Consider the following 11,773-nt stretch of genomic DNA (forward strand, 5'->3'; position numbering starts at 1 on the left):
ATCATCTTAATAATACACGCAAACCAACGTGTATGCTTCTCAAATAGCATACGTCCGTTAAAAGGCTAGTGCTCTAGCTCGGACGGGGATATCAAGCCCTATGGATCCATATACTACTACTCGCGCCCACCAGTTCTTATAACCGGCAGTTACTAGTTACCAATGCTAAGGGATTTTCGGTTCAAACTTAGTATAGAATTTAGTATGTACTAGTGTCCATTGTTTAAAATAAAGTGCATGTATTCTCAGCAAAAAAATATATATATTGCAAAAGCATTTAAAAAGGGAGCAAATGAAACTCACCTTAGCAGCACATAAAGTTGTTCACCGAAATGTGACCGAAACTCGGAATACCCAAATAACCGTAGATCTCAACCTAGAGAACATATGTTGGTCAATAAATGTTTAACAAGCTAGGTCTGGTCATAGTGTATCACAATCCTAATGCTCGAGATCGACTTACAAAAGTTATCCAAAGTCGTTTCAAAAGGTCAATTTTGACAATAGTTCAACAAAACGAGACGTACCTTATATAAGGATTCATTTACTCGGTTGGTAATATTCAAAAATCCAATTTATCAATCTTACAAACAAGTTGTTTAAATATTAATTGCAGATTCAAAAGCAATTCCAATTAACGTCAATCATAATTCAGTTGACCATATCTTTTGATTCGTTCATCGAAATTACGCGATTTCTAAATGAAAAGTTATTGATTTTTCGCCAGCTTTCCAAAAACATGCATATCATATACCTTTTATCAGTAATATATGTATTTAATTCGTGATTCAATATAAACTGTTTAACGACGAATTTAGCATACAAGCATGTATAAATATATACTCGGGCACTAGACATGTATACACTATTAATATATAAAAGATAAGATATGAATGCTCACGTATCAATATTGAGATTCAATATTGCAGAAAAGTACGTAGACGCAACAGAGATGATAAATACTAGGTTTGACTTGCGAACAATACCTATGAACATTACCCATAACCTCCATAGCTATAACCCATAATTTCCTTAGTTCTATCCCGTTTGAAGCTTGTTTTGAAAGTGACACGCTCATGACCTCGTCGTAATATTTTATGTATAATATTAGTAAAAATATTAAGATTAATAATAATAATAATCTTAATAATATAATAATAATAATAATAATAATAATAATAATAATAATAATAATAATAATAATAATAATAATAATAATAATAATAATAATAATAATAATAATAATAATAATAATAATAAATAAATACTTACGGAGTAATATGTGTAAAAAAACATGCACAAGAAACCTGGTATTTATAGCCATAATTCCTGATTCTGATGCCCATGCGATCGCATGGGTTTTATGCCTATTTCTCATGCGATCGCATGGCCGTCAGATCCAGCTCACATATTTTTTTGTTTTCTTGTTTGTCGACATAATTAAATATAATATATATAATATATATAATTTAAATAATTAATTATATATTATATTAAATTCATGTGCATAGTTAACTTGTAATTTTCGTTCCGATGACTCGTACGTTGTCACTCGACTTATGTCCCGGTTCCGGTTTCTCGAACGCATTTTCGTACGCTTAGAAAACTCGCAAATTAGGTTTTGTGACTCGTACTTTTGTCAAAATATAGTCTTAAATTATCAATAAACTATATCATTCAAAGTGTATCTTAAACTTTCGAGTGTTTTGGTCATTTACTTCTATAAATCATTGTCTCGCTATTTGTTAATACATATATATATATAATAACAAATCGTTTTATGACCAAGTTAATATATATTTTCAACATTCATAAACACGTTTTAAATATACGTCGTAAGTTATTCATACAATTAATATTCCAACTTATCATATATATTCAAATAAATATTTAAACCAATAAGTTTAATGTACGGTATCAAAAAAATTTAATACATTGTTACGTTTTCAAGTTATAGTATATATATATATATATATGTATCTATATACATATAATTGTTCGCGAATCGTCGAGAACAACCGAAAGGTATTTGAATATATGAAAATAGTTCAAAAAATTTGAGATTCAGTTTTACAGACTTTGTTTATCGTGTTCAAAATGTTAATCATACAAAGATTAAGTTTAAATTTGGTCAAAAATTTTCGAATTGTCACAGTACCTACCCGTTAAATAAATTTTGTCCCGAAATTTGATTGGGATGGTCATGGATGACAATAAGTATGTTTTCATGACTCATATGAGTTGAAAATTAGAGTTTTATCATCATTGAGTAATATAGATAAAACAATTCGATTTTGTGAAAAGTACAAGTGAAGTTATCACAAAAGAGTGAAATGAATAAATATAGATTCGTCATATCTTTTGACATAGTCACGATTGATTTCCAGAATTTAAGGAATAGAAAATTTTCATAATCTGAATAAGATTTGATTCTTCGATAATTGCGGAAATTAGGATTTTCTTTGATTAAATGCGTAATCTGCCTTGATTGCTATGTCTGATATTTTGCTATAAATTGACCTTTTCCGTTTCATTTATTTTCACCACTCCTATAATCTTCTTCCTTATTTCATACTTCCTAATAGTTTGTGAAAATGCTTAATCCAGTTCTAATTATTGATATTTTCCTGGCTATCGTATCCTTCATTCTTCTTTTTCATCTGCCACCAGATGAAGTTATTTTCTTCTACTATTACCTTGGGGTTATAGTGTTTTTCATTCTCCCGTGTCTTTATATTACTATACGCATTGATATACACGGTTTGTAATTTCGGAGTTGTTATCAGGCTTTATATTTTCCATTATATTTCGGAGATTCATGCTTTCATTTTCTCTTCTCAACCTTAAGTCAAGCGAATATGAAATGTCCCGTTCTTATTGATTAAAAACGTTCCATATTAATTGATTTCGTTGCGAGGTTTTGACCTCTATATGAGACGTTTTTCAAAGACTGCATTCATTTTAAAACAAACCATAACCTTTATTTCATCAATAAAGGTTTAAAAAGCTTTACGTAGATTATCAAATAATGATAATCTAAAATATCCTGTTTACACACGACCATTACATAATGGTTTACAATACAAATATGTTACAACAAAATAAGTTTCTTGAATGCAGTTTTTACACAATATCATACAAGCATGGACTCCAAATCTCGTCCTTATTTAAGTATGCGACAGCGGAAGCTCTTAATAATCACCTGAGAATAAACATGCTTAAAACGTCAACAAAAATGTTGGTGAGTTATAGGTTTAACCTATATATATATCAAATCATAATAATAGACCACAAGATTTCATATTTCAATACACATCCCATACATAGAGATAAAAATCATTCATATGGTGAACACCTGGTAATCGACATTAACAAGATGCATATATAAGAATATCCCCATCATTCCGGGACACCCTTCGGATATGATATAAATTTCGAAGTACTAAAGCATCCGGTACTTTGGATGGGGTTTGTTAGGCCCAATAGATCTATCTTTAGGATTCGCGTCAATTAGGGTGTCTGTTCCCTAATTCTTAGATTACCAGACTTAATAAAAAGGGGCATATTCGATTTCGATAATTCAACCATAGAATGTAGTTTCACGTACTTGTGTCTATTTTGTAAATCATTTATAAAACCTGCATGTATTCTCATCCCAAAAATATTAGATTTTAAAAGTGGGACTATAACTCACTTTCACAGATTTTTACTTCGTCGGGAAGTAAGACTTGGCCACTGGTTGATTCACGAACCTATAACAATATATACATATATATCAAAGTATGTTCAAAATATATTTACAACACTTTTAATATATTTTGATGTTTTAAGTTTATTAAGTCAGCTGTCCTCGTTAGTAACCTACAACTAGTTGTCCACAGTTAGATGTACAGAAATAAATCGATAAATATTATCTTGAATCAATCCACGACCCAGTGTATACGTATCTCAGTATTGATCACAACTCAAACTATATATATTTTGGAATCAACCTCAACCCTGTATAGCTAACTCCAACATTCACATATAGAGTGTCTATGGTTGTTCCGAAATATATATAGATGTGTCGACATGATAGGTCGAAACATTGTATACGTGTCTATGGTATCTCAAGATTACATAATATACAATACAAGTTGATTAAGTTATGGTTGGAATAGATTTGTTACCAATTTTCACGTAGCTAAAATGAGAAAAATTATCCAATCTTGTTTTACCCATAACTTCTTCATTTTAAATCCGTTTTGAGTGAATCAAATTGCTATGGTTTCATATTGAACTCTATTTTATGAATCTAAACATAAAAGTATAAGTTTATAGTCGGAAAAATAAGTTACAAGTCATTTTTGTAAAGGTAGTCATTTCAGTCGAAAGAACGACGTCTAGATGACCATTTTAGAAAACATACTTCCACTTTGAGTTTAATCATAATTTTTGGATATAGTTTCATGTTCATAATAAAAATTATTTTCTCAGAATAACAACTTTAAAATCAAAGTTTATCATAGTTTTTAATTAACTAACCCAAAACAGCCCGCGGTGTTACTACGACGGCGTAAATCCGGTTTTACGGTGTTTTTCGTGTTTCCAGGTTTTAAATCATTAAGTTAGCATATCATATAGATATAGAACATGTGTTTAGTTGATTTTAAAAGTTAAGTTAGAAGGATTAACTTTTGTTTGCGAACAAGTTTAGAATTAACTAAACTATGTTCTAGTGATTACAAGTTTAAACCTTCGAATAAGATAGCTTTATATGTATGAATCGAATGATGTTATGAACATCATTACTACCTTAAGTTCCTTGGATAAACCTACTGGAAAAGATAAAAATGGATCTAGCTTCAATGGATCCTTGGATGGCTCGAAGTTCTTGAAGCAGAATCATGACACGAAAACAAGTTCAAGTAAGATCATCACTTGAAATAAGATTGTTATAGTTATAGAAATTGAACCAAAGTTTGAATATGATTATTACCTTGTATTAGAATGATAACCTACTGTAAGAAACAAAGATTTCTTGATGTTGGATGATCACCTTACAAGATTGGAAGTGAGCTAGCAAACTTGAAAGTATTCTTGATTTTATGAAACTAGAACTTTTGGAATTTATGAAGAACACTTAGAACTTGAAGATAGAACTTGAGAGAGATCAATTAGATGAAGAAAATTTAAGAATGAAAGTGTTTGTAGGTGTTTTTGGTCGTTGGTGTATGGATTAGATATAAAGGATATGTAATTTTGTTTTCATGTAAATAAGTCATGAATGATTACTCATATTTTTGTAATTTTATGAGATATTTCATGCTAGTTGCCAAATGATGGTTCCCACATGTGTTAGGTGACTCACATGGGCTGCTAAGAGCTGATCATTGGAGTGTATATACCAATAGTACATACATCTAAAAGTTGTGTATTGTACGAGTACGAATACGGGTGCATACGAGTAGAATTGTTGATGAAACTGAACGAGGATGTAATTGTAAGCATTTTTATTAAGTAGAAGTATTTTGATAAGTGTATTGAAGTCTTTCAAAAGTGTATAAATACATATTAAAACACTACATGTATATACATTTTAACTGAGTCGTTAAGTCATCGTTATTCGTTACATGTAAGTGTTGTTTTGAAACCTTTAGGTTAACGATCTTGTTAAATGTTGTTAACCCAATGTTTATAATATCAAATGAGATTTTAAATTATTATATTATCATGATATTATCATGTATGAATATCTCTTAATATGATATATATACATTAAATGTCTTTACAACGATAATCGTTACATATATGTCTCGTTTAAAAATCATTAAGTTAGTAGTCTTGTTTTTACATATGTAGTTCATTGTTAATATACTTTATGATATGTTTTCTTATCATAGTATCATGTTAACTATATATATATATCCATATATATGTCATCATATAGTTTTTACAAGTTTTAACGTTCGTGAATCACCGATCAACTTGGGTGGTCAATTGTCTATATGAAACATATTTCAATTAATCAAGTCTTAACAAGTTTGATTGCTTAACATGTTGGAAACATTTAATCATGTAAATATCAATCTCAATTAATATATATAAACATGGAAAAGTTCGGGTCACTACAGAATAATGGTCCAGAATTCGTAGCTATACATTTCGGAATGAACATAGCTAGTGTTCTAAGAAAGAAATTGTAATGGCACGATCTTGATTTGTCAACACCAGAATATCTGAAAAAGACCGAATCATCAAGAAAAATATTTTATTGATATGTTTAGAGATTAGATAGAATGAAAGAGTTATGTAACATGGTTTATGATGAGGGTGTGATCTGTGAACCTTTATCACGTTCCATTAGAAACTCAGCATGACTTACTGTAATATAATCATGTTGATCAAGTGTCATTATATTATACTAACGCATGCTTCAATTCCCAACACTACTTCAAAAACATCCATTTTTTTTTTTTTTGAAATTTTTAGAATTTAGAAACTAAAACAGCTTCTTTTATGATGTAAGACAGATAGCGTGAAGAGATAAATAATTTCGGATAATAATAGTTACGAAAATATCTTCAGAAATATCGAGGATATTTATAATGAAAGATTCGATGATGTTTTAGAATTTTTAAAATATCTGGAATCAAAGGATGATGCAGAAAATTTGTCTGTGAAGGTTTAGAATAAGGAGTAAGGTGTTCGCTAACGATTTCAGCAGACACTGAATCATTTGGATTCTTTGAAGGTAGATTTCGTCTTTGTAGTTTGTCCACAGCCTCCTTCATGGTTTGTTTAACCGTTTTTCAGTACCAAATTTTCTCTGTTTCTGTGCTTTTCCAACACACTACTCTTTATTATCAAACTTTCGACTGTTAAAGTCGTTTACAATTTTTGCTGCTTCATCAGCATTTTTCCAAAATTCGGAGAACTAGTTTCGCAGTTTGGGGTGTTTTTCAGAAACTTCACATTCGAAGTAAGTAAGTCTAGGAGATAGACATTATATGTATATATATAACTGTTGTCGTAGAATTGCTGCGAAATTCGAAATACTGATTGCTAATTCCCGGTAGTTGGTATGGCAATTATTGTTACAAGATGTGGATGAGTACATGATAGGGTTTCAATGAATAATTATAATGATTTTTCGGAGAGACTTAAACCAATAAGTAATGAAGTTGCTGGTAAGTTTAATGCTAATGTGGTGGAACATGAAAGGTTCCCCGGTAACAAGAACGTATATTTATGTAAGGCTAATCTGAAAAGTCGAAGTTGACTGGTTGGAAGTGTGATAAAACTGGATACTTTGAAAAGGGATTGCAAGATTATTTTTGGTAATAACAATGCTAAAGGATCTTGCACAGTTTTGAAGTCAAAGTATAGCTTTGAAAGATGTAGAGATCTAAGAATGATGTCACTTGTTAAATCTTGACTTGGATTCTGTTCTGTCAGAATATATAATTGAATTTGTATGAAAACGATTGTATATTGTGATGACCCGGAGATTTCCGAACAAATTTAAACTTTAACCTTTATACATATCCGACACGATAAGCAAATCTGTAATGATTAAGTCTCGAAAGTTTTGAAATTATATTCATTTAATTAAATACCCTTTGACCATGCCAAGCGATTCACGAACAATTACGTGTAAATAAATATATATGTATATATACATGTGTGCTTATTAGATTGATATATATTATAAAACATTGAACGGATTAGTTGATATGAACATAAGCTATGAGATCTATTTTATGAACTTGGAAATGCTATCAAGGTATTGAATAGATAATAATTTACATGAACGTATTTGTTCGATGTAAGTTTATCGACGAGATTAAAAGATAATATCAAATGATTGAATTATCGGATACATTGAACTATGATTATGAGTCTCTGTTATGAGGTCCACTTTGAATTAGGAAACCCTTACTTTTAACGGTATTCGGAATAAATGGTAAAGTGATTTACAAGTAAGAACAAAGTGTCACTTATTGGGAGTTAGACAAAAGTTAGTGGAGGATTGAATTTCATAACACTTGGTTGATAACTTGCAACGTATATAGAACGTGTTTATGTATATTAGATATATTAGTTAGGTAAAAGATAGTAACCCTTGTTCATTGATTCGATTTATAATTAGATATATTAACTAGAGTGTTTGAGAAATTAAAGTAAATGTTGGCGCATAAATAAGTTATATCAGATTAAGTTTTTGAGCATAAGCGTTAGGTGATATAACAATATCTAGTATTCACACGACTTTAATGTTATATATATATTGGTCTTTGAAATATAATTAATTTTGAAAAGTGAAATATTATATTATTAGATAAATATTTCAAACATAGGTATTATGTATAAATTTATAAATTTTAAATGTACATATATTTTATTTTAGTCATAAAACGTTTTGATTCAAACTAATAAGATTAAATATATATTTTGTTATATAACGAGACGTCGATTTATAAAAGGAAATGACCAAAACACTCAAAAGATTAAGTTACACTTTGAGTGGGTTAGTTTTTAATTAATTTAAGTCTAGTTAATAATAAAGGTACATGTCACAAAACGTTTAATTTAAAATAAAATATTTTGATAAACAACGAGTCACTGATTTATAAAAGTAAATGACCACAACGCTCAATTTTATAAGTTACATTTTTTATAAGGTAATTTATTGATGAGTAAGTCAAATTTTTGATAAAGGTATACGTCGCGTAACGTAAAAGGCTAGTTTTCTAAACGTACGAAAGTGCGTCCGAAAAACCGAAAGTGGTACATGAGTCGCGAGACCACGACCGTGTCATTTTTGTAAAAATTATATTTTTACCATGAACGTAAATATAATATAATATTTAATTAATCCTAAAGATTAAATATAATATATATTAAATAAATTATAAATAAACTTCAATATGTCATACGTAATGAAGAGAATTGGCTGTCGGCAGCCTTAAATAATGGGACAGCTGGATTTATTTAATCCTCGCGAGTTACGAAGATTATAATGTGTTCAGAGAACGAGTCGCAGAATAGTCAAAATCAGAAAATGGCTATAAAGCCAACGTAATCTGTTGTCTAATATATTTTTTTTCATCAAACACTAACACACACATACACGAGTACTCCATCTATTTTATTATTATTTATATTATTATTATTATTATTATTATTATTATTATTATTATTATTATTATTATTATTAATCATATTATTATTAGGAGTTATTATTATTAGTAGTATACATAAAATATTACGACGGAGTGCTGTCTAAGTGTTTTCAAAACGGGTTTTATGAGTGGGATAGAGCTAAGGAAATTATGGGTTATAGCTATGGAGGTGATGGGTAATGTTCGAGGGTATGCTCGTGAGGTCAATCTAGTGTTTATCATCTCCGTTGCGTTTACGTACCGTTCCTGCAATATTGAATCTCAATATTGATACGTGAGTACTCATAATTTTATTTTTATATACCAATAGTGTATCCCTGACTAGTGCTCGAGAAAATAAGATTATGCATGCTTGTACATTTGATATTGCCCTTAGATAGGTTATGTTGAATCTTAAAGGTTGTTATACTAGGGATGAATTAAGGTATAAGATATGCATGTCATTGGAAAGCTAGCGAAAAATTAAGAACTTTTCATTTAGATATCGAATGGATTCGATGAACGGTTAGAAAGTTATGAATTAAACAATTAATTTCGTAATTAAGATTGCTAATGATAATTAGTGAACTAATTTTCTGGGTAATAAAAAGTGGTTATTTGGATTCTACTCGTCGAGTAGATGAATTTTCATATAAAGCACGTCTCGTTTCGTTGAACGGTTGTCAAGTTATGGATAAAAGAAGTTTTGTAAATTTTGATGAAACGTCGATACGGAAACTGAAATTCTCGTTGATCTGCGTTGTTTCAGATTAAAACAAAAAAACCACTAAATTCTTTACTGTAAGGTCTAGCAAACGACTCTGGCCGTTTGTCAATTTGAGTCTCGACGATTTTTCTAAAAATCGTCAAAGTTGACTGTTTGGTCACATTTTAAAATTCTGAAAAGAACTGAAACTTTTTATTAAAAATGTCAGTTTTGTATCAGTTGTCATGGTCGGCCTGATGTGTGTTTACTTTTGCTAAAAATCATGTTATATCTTTGTGGTAACTAGAATTTGCAGGCTTTGACCGTTTGTCAATCCGAGTTTCGAGGAATTTTCTAAAAATCTCCAAAGTAGGCTACTCGGTCACTTTTGTAAATTTATTAAAGCTGAAAAATTAACTTTGAAACGCCGAAACCGCGTTGGCAACTACGAGTTGTCTAGGTTTAGTTTACTTCTGTAAAATTTATGCTTAATCTTTTTGGTAATGTGTAACTTTTATCTTTGGCCGTTTATCAATCAGAGCTCCGATAATTTTTCTAAAGGCCGTTTAGTCATGTTTGACCGAAAAATCATTTTTGTATAAGTTATTGTACTTGTGCATGCGACCTCGTTTTTACTTTAACCTTTGAGTTTTGACCTAACTGAGCATGGGTAATATAACATGTTACTATACTGTTGAGTCAGACTCGAGCATTAGGATTGTGGTACACTATGACTTGGCCTAAATTGTTAGACAAATATTGACCGTCATATAAATATATATAATTAATATAGGTTCGTGAATCCGAGGCCAACCCTACACTTGTTCAATGATGTTATATGTATTTTTACTACAAAATACAGTATGGTGAGTTTCATTTGCCTTTTTACCCTTTATATTTTTGGGCTGAGAATACATGCGCAACTTTTATAACTGTTTTACGAAATAGACACAAGTAATCGAAATTACATTATATGGTTGAATTATCGAAATCGAATATGCCCCTTTTTATTAAGTCTGGTAATCTAAGAATTAGGGAACAGACACCCTAATTGACGCGAACTCTAAAGATAGATCTATCGGGCCCAACAAGCCCCATCCAAAGTACCGGATGCTTTAGTATTTCGAAATTTATATCATGTCCGAAGGAGGATCCCGGAATGATGGGGATATTCTTATATGTATATTGTGAATGTCGGTTACCAGGTGTTCAATCCATATGAATGATATTTTTGTCTCTATGCATGGGACGTATGATTATGAGAAATGGATGTATGAAATCTTGTGGTCTATTAAAATTATGAAATGATTCTTTATGATAAACTAATGAACTCACCAACCTTTTGGTTGACACTTTAAAGCATGTTCATTCTCAGGTACGAAAGAAATCTTCCGCTGTGCATTTGCTCATATTAGAGATATTACTTGGAGTCATTCATGACATATTTCAAAAGATGTTGCATTCGAGTCGTTGAGTTCATCAAGATTATTATTAAGTCAATTATATTTGGATATATTATGAAATGCTTTACATGCCTGTCAACTGTCGATGTAACGAAAGTTTGCCTTTTAAAAACGAATGCAATGTTTGTAAAATGTATCATTTAGAGGTCAAGTACCTCGCGATGTATTCATATGTTATTGTATTCGTCCCTATGGATTGGGTCGGGTCGTCTCATGTGGTATCAGAGCGGTGGTCTTAGCGAACCAGGTCTGCATTAGTGTGTCTAACTGATAAGTCGTTAGGATGCATTAGTGAGTCTGGACTTCGACCGTGTCTGCATGTCAAAAGTTTTGCTTATCATTTTATGTCGAAAATCATCTACTTATCATCTGTAAGAAACTACCTGCTTATCATTCTTAAGTCTAGACGCGTTTTCTTGCATTTATTGCATAATAGTGTATAGACGAAATCTTATCCTAGC

This window comes from Rutidosis leptorrhynchoides, chromosome 8 (assembly GCF_046630445.1).
Source record: "Rutidosis leptorrhynchoides isolate AG116_Rl617_1_P2 chromosome 8, CSIRO_AGI_Rlap_v1, whole genome shotgun sequence".
NCBI classification, from domain to species: Eukaryota; Viridiplantae; Streptophyta; class Magnoliopsida; order Asterales; family Asteraceae; genus Rutidosis; species Rutidosis leptorrhynchoides.